The following is a 12413-nucleotide window of genomic DNA, read 5'->3' as shown; positions in this document are numbered from 1 at the left end:
ATTCAGCACTATTGTGCTGAAAGGCAACTGAACCAATTAAATGATTAATCAATTAACCTCGACGCCTTCACTGATCATTCCGGAAGGCAGCAGCGGATACGTGCTGCTGGAGAGGGACGCGGCGCTCGCATGGGTTTTGCCGGCGCTCCCGGAGGCGGGTCAGCTGCTCTGATGATTATGCGTGTGTTTGCAGCGTGTCGTGACCGAGCTGCCTCGCCTGCTGCGTGTGTTTCATCTGCAGAATCTGAATGAGCTGGACAGGTACTTCCTCCTGAATGAGTGAAAGCACACACTTTCACACAGGCTGCTACGCCACACTGTAACCTTGACGACACTCAGACCAGGTGGAAATATCTCTTATCCTGTAATAGACAGGAGATTTTTTTTTTTAAATTATTATTCAGATGGTTTAAAAGCAGATCTCTTTTGATCCTCAGATCATGAATGTCAGGCTTGTGTCACTTGCAGCAGTGTAACGATAATACGAGAAACACAAACTGTTTTCTGTTAGAGGTGTATAATTCTGCATTTTCAGCATTTTGTGAACTTTGTTTGTAAAAAATCTTGATTTGTAAAGTAAGTAAAGCTGGCAGACGGATGTAGTGGAGTAAAAAAAAAAAAGAGCAATATTTATATCTGAAATAAAGAAGAGTGGAAGAAAAAAGTGGCATGAAGAGAAAATACTCAATTAAGTGCCTACAATTTGTTTGTTGTTCTACTGTTTGTCCTTCAACTGTTTTTAATTTTTTTTTTAATTTCTACTTGTGTTTTTTCACACAGTTTAAACAAACTAAACATGTTGATATGTGAGTTTTAAAGGTGGATTTTTTTTTTTACATTTGAACAGAACCAGGATGTTTTATGTCTTTACGCTTAACTGAACATCTCATCTAACTATTTTGGCAAGAACTGAAAACTTTTCTCATGATTTCATTTAAAAATGACAGATTTTTAGGCCTTGGTGATTTAAAAAAAAAAAAAAAAAGCATACATAAAGTCTGCATTGAGCCACTGTGGCTCGATGCTCTGGATTAGTCTCGACTTCTGGGGACATATAAAAAAGAAACCATGTTTTTTGGCACTGTTTTTCTAATAGTTCACAGAATTAAAACCTCCTTTAGACCTCTTTTAGCGGTTGTGTCCTGAACGAGCTGCATACTTCCCCCTTTCATTTTTTTTGCTAGTTTTTAAAGAAATCTTAAATTAATATTCCTTTGAGTATTCTGGGAATTTTTTGGTATTTACGTCTTTAGGAACTATTTTGAGTAAAATAAATCATGGTTTTCTGCTTCGGCGTTTCTAAAAAAAACAACAACAAAAAAAACTCCCCATATGCATGTTTCTGACATTCAGACGCTCCGTGACTCGAATGCTGAGCTGCGTGCCGGAGCTCCTCTCTCTGACAGCGGCCTGATGTGAGTTGAGTGAGTGCTGCGAGTGCCAGATAAACTGCATGACTCACATGTGTCTGCTTTATAAACGTCTCTTTAATTACATCTAGCAGACGCGTCTCCGCGGGTTTCAGGATAAAATTATCCCACCTGCAGCCAGACGTGCTCGGTGGGGGGGAAGAGAGGAGGGGGAGGGGGGGGGGGAGAGGGGGAGGGGAGACGGGACGGTGGTGAAGCTCCTGATGGAGAGGCAGATGAGGAGTTTTTTTTTTTTTTTTTTTTTTCCCGCAGCCGGACATGCGGATTGAATTTGCAGCCGCAGCAGCGAGTAGCAGCTGAGAATGAGAATGAGCCGCGAGCTTCGTGCAGCAGCAGCTTCATCGCTCTCCGGTTTTATCTGCGAGCTGCAGCGACCCGCATCCTCACAGTGAAACGACTTGTTGATGGGTAGCTGCTCTGCCTCTTTATCTGAGCATCAGCAGAGGCGCACGCTAACAGAATCAACCTGCTGCTCTGCGGTGTCGCCGCACGCCGCTCCACAACCTCAAACATCTGCTGCCGATCGCGGCGGCTGTTAACGTGTGATCTCGTCAAGCACGTCTTTCCTCACCAGACGCTCCTGGTGTTCGTCCCCGACATGTCAAACACGGGCCGCAGGTCACCGCCGGCTCCTGTCACGCTACCGACGGCATTCACTGCGGCGCGCGTCTGATTCAAATCGCAGCGGATTTCGGCATTTCAGTTTCACTTCAGCCGAGTTTCGTTTTCATCGCTGCGTCAGATAAAATGGTTCAAAATCACCTCGGCCACGGGGAAGAGTACATCTGCTGTGCACGAGTGCTGCACTTAAAAGAAACTTCACCACCTTCTGTGAGGATGTTGTTGGTAAATGCGTCAACTGAAGCAATAAATTCCCCAATAAATTCGATGTCTCTCGGGAGAAGCAACAAAATCGGTCGCTCTTCCGACTAATTGAGTCGACTCGTCACAAACAGGCACTCTTGAAGCTGCACTGAGACAAAAACTGGTTTTCTTTGCGACTGGTGGTGACGCCCTCCAAACGTCAACCGAATCACTTTGCAGCAGCGGCTTTCAGCGTGGCCAGTTTTTGTTGGATGCCGTCACCGATGCCGACCAACAGAGTTACTAAGCACGAGGGTTTTCTCGTCACTGCTCACAGTGTGCAGGAGAGCTTCTTCAGGATAACGAGGATAAACTGAAACCAGCAGAGCAGACGAACGTTGGACAAGCAGTTTTCACAAGACTTTGTGTTGTTTGTGTTTAGCTGCTAACGTTACAGTACGCGAGGGTCGATCGATAACTGACGTCACCGTCCAAGACCGAAGGAGGCGCGTCAGGCCAGGAGACACCAGGTGGGTTTTCTTTGACGTTGGCGGTGGTTGGGTCCCCGTGAATTCGTCCCCCCAGGGTCAGACTGTCAACACCGAGTTCTACCGGGACCTTCTGAGGCGTCTGAGGGAACAACATTCGCTGCACAACACCTGAACTGTGGCGCCATGGCAACCGGCTTCTCCAACATGACAACACGGCCGCTCCGCAGCGCCTAGAAAATTGGCACATTTCCACAATACAATCGTAGCTCCGCCCACCTTCTCACTGGATTTTTCTTTCTGTTCCCCAAATGAAGAAGTCGATGTGACGCCATTTTGTCTGAGCACATTTCCCATCAACACAGAGGGCAAAAACTAAAATCTTTCCTTCAACTAGAATTTTGGAGGATTATATTTCATACAAATGTTTTACCAGCAGAGGAAAAAGTAAGGCTTTGCTTTATCTTTACTAGTATCTACAGTGCAGTGAAAAAAACTGAAGACATCAAAACTATTAGAAAATGAGAAAATAAAGTGTAAAAAAAGCTATATATGTTTTTAATATTTGAGATTGCCAGAAGTACCCACTGTTTTGCTTGGATGAGCTCTTTGCACATCGTTGTCAGTACTTTAACACAGATAATCCTTCGTCGTTCGAGAACCACTGAACAAAACTGTATATAAAGTGGTTAAAAGCAGCTTCACCTGCTTCAGTTTCACCCTTTAAACACGGCTGACTTCTGTCTTTAAAAACAGGGTGTGAACGGTTCTTCATCGCTGCTCAGCAGATGAAAAACTGGCACGCAGACACACACACACACACACAGACTCACACACACACACACACACAGACACACTCACAAGATGTTGTCACTGACCTGCAGTTCATCTCCAGCGATGCTCTCCACCCTCCTTCCTTTCTGTAAATGAGAAGCAGATGAGACTCAATGAGCAGCCGGCGTCCCACTAATGTCTTTTTAAAACGAGGCGGCGGCGTGAATTCAGAGCTGAAGAATTAACAGGCAGCTCAGTGAAACACTCTGAGTCCAAAAAAACAAAACAAAAAAAAAACCAGATTATGGAACAGACAGAGGTCATGTTTCGAAACAATTTCCTTCCTCAATCCAGTTCCAGATCAGCAGAAACAGTCTGTAATATTAATAGAGAAGAGGGCAAAGAGGCAGAAGACATTTGGAGCGCTAAACATAATGTAAACATTAATTTCTGGATTTTTTTTTTTTTTTTTTTCTGAGCCAAGGTGGTCGTCAAAACATCACCACATGAAAAGAGGCGTGGGCAGCAAATGAGAGTGAAGGCAGCCCTGACGTGATGGCTGGGTGATGAGAGAGGACGGGCTATTTTTAGCTCAGGGCGGCGGTGGGTGACGGGAGGGGAGGAGAGGTGGGGGTGAGGAGGGTGCAGGGAGCAGAGCGATGGTGGAGTTCGTGGTGACGCTCCTGGTGAATGACGGCGATGCATCAGTGTCTGGGGGAGGGTGGTGAGAGGGGGAGGGGTGGGGTGTGTGTGTGTGTGGGGGGGGGGGGTGTTGGCTAATCAGCCCTGCCACCGCTCAACTGGGCCTCCGGTTACTTCGTGCATCTCTGTCTGTGATGTTCTTCAAAAAAAAAATGCAGAGATGCAGTTGCAAAAACTAAAGTTGAGAGAAAAAACTGTTTGTTTTAAAACCGTAATTTCATGCCTTTTTAAGCTGATTAACGGAGGATGAGCAAGCAGGATTTAGGAGGATCTACAGGCAGAAAAGGAAAGTAATATTCATAATTATGTTTTCATTAGTGTGAAATCACCTGCAGCTAGGAGCTGTCGTGTTTCTACAGGAGCCCAGGAGGAACAAACCAAACACCGGCTCCAGACAAGGACTTAATACAAATGGGGTGTCGGGTTGGTTGCAATCTACTTTCTCACCACTAGATGCCACTAATGCTGCCTTCAAATGGAACCCGTGATTACGGCACAGGAAGCCGTGCGCTCGATAGGTTCGGCGTTCATGTGGCTAAGTTGTAAGAAAACCGGTGCTGGGCAACAGCAACACAGACGGTATCTCACAATTTAGCAAGCTAGCAGGCGAATAATGTAATGAACAAAAGATAAACACTTTCCTCAGACATTTTATTATGTTACAAAAAAATAACATATACGTAAATGTTACGTTCCGATAAAAAAATAAAAAATAGATATATAGATATTATGCAACGAAAACAGAACCTCCATAACCTCCACCATTTCTGTAAATCACCAAACCAAAATTCTATGTTGTGATGTCGTGAATACACCACAAGAGGGCGACGTTCGTACAGATTCTTCTTGTGAACACAGTGAACACAACTACATATGAAGCCAACATTTATCTGACGCACTGCTCCAAATACGATTGAAATTTCACTCCCAAAAGGATGCTGGGAAGTTGTGTTCAGAAAGGCCTTGAGGAAATTCTTTCAAAATTGGCACGAACATTCACTTGACCGAAAGGATGAGCTGGTTATAGGTTGGTAGGCAAAGGTCAAAGGTCGCTGTGATCACACGCGACACATTTTCGGCTGTAATTTAAGAATTAAGCCGCTAATTATGACAAAACGTCACAGAAATATCAAATACAATAAATTGATGAAGTGATGACGTCATAATTTTCCGTAAAAATACTTTTCTATCCATTATTCAGTATCGCAACAACGGTGGAAATTCGCCATTTCTTTGTTCTTGTAAAATTGTTCTCCTGTTTTTCTACTAGCAATATAACAAAACCCCAAAAAATAAGGATAAAAACCTTAAAGGAGTAAAGCAAGCAGAGTGCAAAAACGTACAATGGGCAAATTAATACAAAACAATAAGCACAGGCGGGTAAATCAAGACGACGTAAAACAGCATCATTTTCCAGATGTAACATTGAACAGGGACTAACAGTAAAGTCTCCGACCGGAGAACCGCGGAGGGAAAGAAAAACAAACACAGCCAAACATGACAAAAAGCACCAACAGCATCAGAGACAATCAGTAGAAATACTGGAGGAGGATGAGCAGTGGAGGGGGGGGGGAAGAGGGGTGAAGGCTGCTGTTAATGAGATGTAGACCAGGAAACAGAAGGACAGCAGAGGAAGACTCTGCTGTTAATTGAGCGGTGTGTGTGTGTGTGTGTGGGGGGGGGGGGGGGTAGCAGTCCTCGGCCAAGCAGCATTAGCGTTTGGCCCGGCACCAAGGCGGGCTAATGTACAGCCGGGCTCAGCCAGCGTGGCGTGGGTGACACGCAGCAGCAGCAGCACCGTGTCGGTTCAGCCACTTTTCATTCGTCACAGAGATTAGCATCTATTAAGACCCCGGGTTCATCCTCTGATTACTTGCACCCATCACGTCGGACGGAAAAAATGTGTCACGCATAAAATCCGCCCTGCGAAAGCGTATTCAGTCATTTCATCGGTTATTAGTGTCGTTATGTTTGCAGGGTGACCACGAAAACAGACATTTGTGGTCTCCAGAGGATGAATCCTGTTTATTTTGAGGATCCTGTTTTTTTTTCTCTATAGTTCCACCAGTATGTTGATATCTTTTGGTTTTAAGTTAAATGTCTTGACAACTGTTGCCGCTCTATTTTGCCATTAAAATTGGTTTCAACATTCATGGTTTCCAGAGGATGAATCCTAATCCCTTTTGGCAATCTACTAGGTTTTTTTTCAAGCGCCATTAGATTGATATTTGCAATTTGGGTGTATCATCTCAAAAACTGATGGATGAAGTTTGGTTCAGACATTCATGTTACCCAGAGGATTGTATTGCCATTAAAATTGGTTTCAACATTCATGGTTTCCAGAGGATGAATCCTAATCCCTTTTGGCGATCCCCTTGTTTTTCATCAAACGCCACCATGAGGTTGATATTTCCAATTTGAGGTTGAAATTTGCATTTTGAGTGAATTATCTCAACAACTATTGGGTGGATTGACATGAAATGTGGTTGAGATGTTCATGTCACCCAGAGGATGAATCCTAAAGAATGAACCTAAGTCCTGTAACTATTTTTATCATCATCTGCGGTGTTTTCAACAATCTCAGATTTCAAATGTTATAAAATATGACGCTGCAGAAAACAAAGTCAAACAAACAATCCAGTGATTAAATATTTTTAAAAACACAAATTCAGATCAATATCATAAAAGATTTTGTAATATATTTCAAAGGCTCAGCAACCTGTGATCCTCATTTAGATCAAAGAAATTGGTGTTTTCATGGTGCACGACGGCCGGAGCTTTGAACTCGTCGGCAACCAGTCGAACCTTTGAGGAAACCGATGCAGAGATTACTTTTAACTAACAGAGAGGGGCTGTAAGTATCGAGTAAGCAGGCTGCTCTGCTTCGTCCGTACCACCGAATTTGTGTGCAGGCTGAATATTTAATGAGAACACAACGCCTCGTTGGATCTGAACAAAGCACGGGGACTTTTAATTAGACTGAGTGCTCAAACCGAGCACCCCAAACCTGGCCGAATGTGACGGGCCGCCATCCTCGGTCACACATGACCCCCACCCCCTCTTCCCAGAGCAACTGAGGGCAGCATGTAGGTAGGGTTCTATATTTAAAGTGAACCACCTGGCAATGTGAGACCATATGCAGCTCCTTCTGATTGCATCAGTGTGGAAGAACAGTTCGAAGCCTTTAGTGGAGTAGAAATAGTGACACAACACAACAGAAACACGAGTAAAAACCCTCCATTCAAAATAAGTCTTGACGTGTTCTCGACAAAATGTACTTTAAAGCTTAAAAAAAGAAAAGTACTGCTGTGTTTTTTGATGCTGGATGTAGTTGCACCTTTCATTTGTTTCATCTAGGTAATAAATTGGCAACTGGGTGTATATTATTATATTTATATATATGTCATTTATTTACTTTTATAACTCATGTTGTTTGTTAATGGACTTTTTAATCATGTGAAGAATCACACACACACACAAAGTTATTATTTTAAACTATATGTTTGTTAATGTTTGCATTGTGCCCACAAATAAATACACAAACAAATAATTCCGAGCTTTGCCAACCAAAGCACACACACATTATGACTTTAAAACAACCAGACAACATTATTCTCATCCCTCAATAATTCCTAAAACCAACACAAAATGTTTTAAAAACAATTAGAGAGACTGGAACGACTACAAAGAGGCAAAGAACCAGAATGTGACTCATAAGGACCCAAAAAATTAAGCAAAATAAACACGTGCAAAATAAATGCGAAGAGATGTAGAACAGACACAAAGAGACACAAAATGATGACGAAGAAATGCAAAAGAACCACAAATGACCACAAAGACACAGAACAACCACAAAACAACACAAAATGACCACAAAGAGACTGAAAGCAACCAACAAGACTCTCTGAAGAACTGTGAAAAGACGTAAAATGCCGAGAAAAGACACGCAGTCAGACCACAGATATGAAATGATATACTGTGCAGGAGGGATATAATCTGTCCATGTTTGCATTGATTAATTGTATGTCCATCTGTACGCTTGTTAAATCATTGACCAGGTTATTATCAGTGCTCCCACTGGTTGATGTGTGGATGAATGTGAAGCAGCAGCGAGGAGGAGAACGCGGTAGACAGACAGGCAGACAGACAGACAGGCAGACAGACAGACTCAGGTCTATTTGCGGCGTTTCGCCCCGACAGACTCCAGGCGACGGGAGGCAGATGGACGAGGTTGAACACGAGCGTCGTTCAGCATCACACGCGCTCACACACTCCTGACAGCAAAGCCCTGATCGGTGGGCTGGAATCCCTCTGTTTACGCTGCTAAAAATAGATTTCACACACTGGAATGACGTGGCATCTCCTGACAAGACCAACCCCCCCCCTCCCTTCCTCCTCCTCCTCCTCCTCCTCCTCCTTCTTCTCCTAATCCGGGCTGTAGAGCCAAGCGAGTCATGCTGTCATTGGTATGCAACGCTCGCCGCGGCTGCGTGCCACCTCGCCTCAAATCTTTGGAGAGAAATCTGGTATTAAAAAAAAAAAAAAAAAAAAAAAAAGGAGAGGAGAGGAGGGTGGCTGGAGGAGGATGGACAGGAAAAGGAGAGGAGAGGAGAGGAGAGGGAGGGTGGCTGGATGGATGGATGGACAAGAAAAGGGGCGAGGGGGTGGGGGGGCGAAGGAGGGGGGGGTAAGGAGGGGGTGGGGTGAAGGAGGGGGGTGAGGAGAGGGTGGGGGGTTGAAGGAGGGGGCAGCGATCAATACTATGACTCATTCTTTCTGCGGCGGCTACTTCCTAACAGCATTCATTAAAGCAAACCTAATCATTTTGGCCCGATAATCAAATCCTGGGAGGCTCCATCTTCCCTCACTGCCCACCACACGCGCTCAAAATCATGACATCTGAAATAGGAGGAAACGGGACCAGAAGATGATGCGGTGGAGCTGATGGTCGCGCTGATTGGAGACCTGCGCGGAGTCCTCGGATACAGCCGACAGATTTTTTTTTTTTTTTTTTTATCCACGACAGCAAAAAAAAAAACCAAAAAAACAACGTTTCCAAGGTGCAATGAATCTTTAAATTAAGCTCTAACGTAAGAACGTACATAAAAACAGCCAAACATCTTCATTCTGCTTATTTTGCCCAACCAACAGTAAAACACAACAACAAATATATTAATTATAGAGAATATAATTAAGGATAATCAAGACTAACATCCTGCAGCTATACGAGCAGCTGATATTAAACAGATGTAAGGCTTATCATTTCAATGCTAATGGGCCGAATATGTAATTAATAATAGGATTATATTCAGGAGAGAAGCTGATGCTTTTTTTTTTTTTTTTTTTTTTTTTAATGGGAGTCTATTGGAGCCTGAGTTTTCTTGGAGCCCGCCCCTAGTGGCCCTCAGTGGTATTGCACTTTAAATCACTTCTGCATTGGGTTCCCTCGCCAGACCGTGATGCTACGTCCATTTTTATATAGCCTACAGACAAATGTTAACATGCCAGCAGGCTAAACAAAGCAGGTGTATGTGGTAAACATTATACCTGCTTGCCTTATTATCACATTAGCATTGCCATTGTGAACTTGTTAGCATGCTGATTTTAGTGTTTAGCTTGAAGCAAATCTGCTAAGCATGACTCTCTTCTGGTATTTTATACAATATAGTGTACAGATATATTATCTGATACTTTTTTTTTAAATTATTATTCTCTTGCACATTTTTGGATAAAATTTTAAACATTAAAAAAAAAAATCTGTTTTGAACTTTTGCTTTTTCTGGGGTGTTTTAAATGTTTTCATTATGAATTAATGCGTCGACTACATTGTGACTAATCGATTAAAACTGCCTCAACGTGAAGCCTTCACGTTTTATCCGTCGAACACCCAAAAATATTTAATTCACCAAAACAATCAACAAGACTGCTGGCAGTCTACCGACACGCTGGCGGCTTTATGTATTACATTTTTCTGCTCTACACAGAAACCATGTTGTTATATTGATTATTGAAAGCACTTGTGGCGACAGGCAGGCTGGTACAAAGCTCTCCAATGGTAAAGTGTGCTTCCTAGAAAGTTTTGGCTCCGTTGCAGCTTCTGTCTGAATAAATTATAGGGTCGGTTCAGGTCACACAAACAGCTCCTTTAAGTGTTTTCACCTTGCGTGTCTAAGAATAACTCTGGCTCTGTAGGCGTCGGGACTGTTGACGGTACAGAGACCTTTGTGGCAAGGACAAGTGGTGACTTACATAAGTAAATAGTCGAGTCAAGATTTATTTCGCCTACCGTGGTGTTTTACAAGTACATTTGACCTCGTGTCACCTTTGTGGCTCACAGGTAGAACCAGCGAATGAAAGGATGTTCCAGTGGGTGAAAAATCTATTTTTAAAATATTTGGTTTGACGTCATTTTCTGAGCAGCTTCCCCCTGACTGCCTCTTTACTAGTTTCACATGCAAATTTTGCAAAAGAAATGTACACCAATTGAGTACAAACAAATGCTGTTGATTGTGCATTATTAGTTCATGTTAAGGACATGTTTTGGTCGAGGGAATTAACTTTTAAACCTAAAACATGGCGTAGTTTGTGACGACTAGGTACACAAAAACAGCACATTAGAAATCACGTTGAGACCCAGATGACTAAAAAAAAGGGACACAAACCACAAGAAAAAGAAAAAAAAGACCACAGAGAGACAAAACAACCACAAAAAGACACAAAATGACCACAAAGAGACATAATTTTGACAGTGTGGCTCTTGCTCTGGGGTGGCGGTGAGGGGGGGGGGGGCTGTCTGTGCCCGGGGGCCCGTTGTTTCGTCATCCGTCCGTGACAGACACACAACATGACTGTGTTCGGATCAGAACCGGTTTCACAGACTCTGCTGGTTGTGAACACGGTGACACACCGGACCGCTGCGGGTCCGTTCAACAACAACAAACACAACCAATGACGGGATCAATGACGCACTGCACCGCGTCAATTAGCCTAATTAATGAGGGAGAGGAGCCTTAATTAGCCGCGACAGCGCCTTATCAGGCCTGAGCAGATTCATCTTCATCAGCATCGTCATCATCAGCATCAGAGACTCACCTGCGGTTCATGAGCAGCTCCTCGGTGCAGAAATCTCCCACATCGTCGTAGTTGCAGGTGTTTTCAGTGAGCAGCGCTGCACCGTGTTTATCTTCTACAGCGGAGGGGGGGAGCGGTGTGTTGTCCGTCTGTTCCCCAGCTCACAGCGCTCACACCCCGGCGTGTGTCCGCCTGTCAACGCCGCTCCTCCAACATCCGCAGCACCAACCGGCTGTCCTTTCCGAGCTCTCTGCCCCTCTGCTGCATGTTACCGGCAGCTGTTGAGCAGGTTGACAGTTACATGAGAGGAGAACGGCGCCACCCAGCGGTGAACAGCCGCCACGACAACAATATACCACCGTGTCAAAGGCCTACAAGTGATAATCATGCTTTCAAAATTGCAGTAAAAAGCATCAAAAAGAAACAAAAGAGTTGATTAAAGTGCTGCACAACATCAAACAAAGACTTAAAACAAAAACCAATGAGAAATTAGGGATTTCTTCTTTTTTTTTTTTCGTTTTATGTCCTGAAAACATTAACTTATAAAGTATAAATGATTAAACTATTTTACACTTTTTTCCTACAAATGTACCAAATTTCAGTACTAAGGTTTTGATGCACAACAAGTTCCACTCCCAAAAAAATAAAAGAGGGTATTGAAGAAATTTACATTAATTCTAAAAAAAAAACCTAAAAAAAAAACGATTGCAGCTATAAACTTCAAATTTCACATATTGAAATTACCTTAATTTAGGTTAATGAACTACTTCTTTTCACGTATAAACTAACTAAAGACGCTGCAGAGGAAGGTTCATTTTAATAATATCATGAACTGAAGTGAATTTATTTATTTCAGGTACAAAAAAAAAAAAAAAAAGAAATACATGCCAGAAGAGAAAATAAAATCAATGTGATGGGAAATCAAAAAAGATTTACTTCTAGGCTAGTTTGAAAATCTAAATGATGTTGATTTAAAATAATATAATTATAAAACCTGAATTAATTTAATATATATCATATTTGTACATTTATGTGTGGCTTTCAATGTTTGTTTGTTTTTCTGAGATAAATATACCATGAATTGTATTGTTTCACATGAAGGTTTGAAACATTTTAGCTGCTAAATAATGGTGGAAATAGAACT

The 12413-nt window shown here is 42.8% G+C and overlaps 1 protein-coding gene across 2 annotated transcripts in view; it reads right to left on the bottom strand.

Moving 5' to 3' along the window:
- The window catches only part of LOC138622649 (membrane-associated phosphatidylinositol transfer protein 2-like), a 50744-nt gene extending 39243 nt beyond the window's left edge, over window positions 1-11501 (bottom strand). The window contains exons 1-2 of one of the 2 annotated variants that reach the window (XM_069701589.1): window positions 11291-11501; window positions 3601-3642 (exon numbers count right to left, since the gene is read on the bottom strand). The gene's annotated coding sequence lies outside the window, so the exon portion shown is untranslated. Of the gene's footprint in view, window positions 1-3600; window positions 3643-7316; window positions 7333-11290 lie in introns of those variants that run through there. The other variant, XM_069701596.1, reaches the window with a different exon arrangement.
- Window positions 11502-12413: the final 912 nt, after the last annotated feature.

This window comes from Brachyistius frenatus, unplaced genomic scaffold, assembly GCF_029030835.1.
Source record: "Brachyistius frenatus isolate BFR_SWC_R1_liver_20210118 unplaced genomic scaffold, ASM2903083v1 Contig_3, whole genome shotgun sequence".
Classification (NCBI taxonomy): Eukaryota; Metazoa; Chordata; class Actinopteri; family Embiotocidae; genus Brachyistius; species Brachyistius frenatus.
Note: the sequence above shows the minus strand (reverse complement) of the source record. Positions and strands in the feature narration are given on the sequence as shown.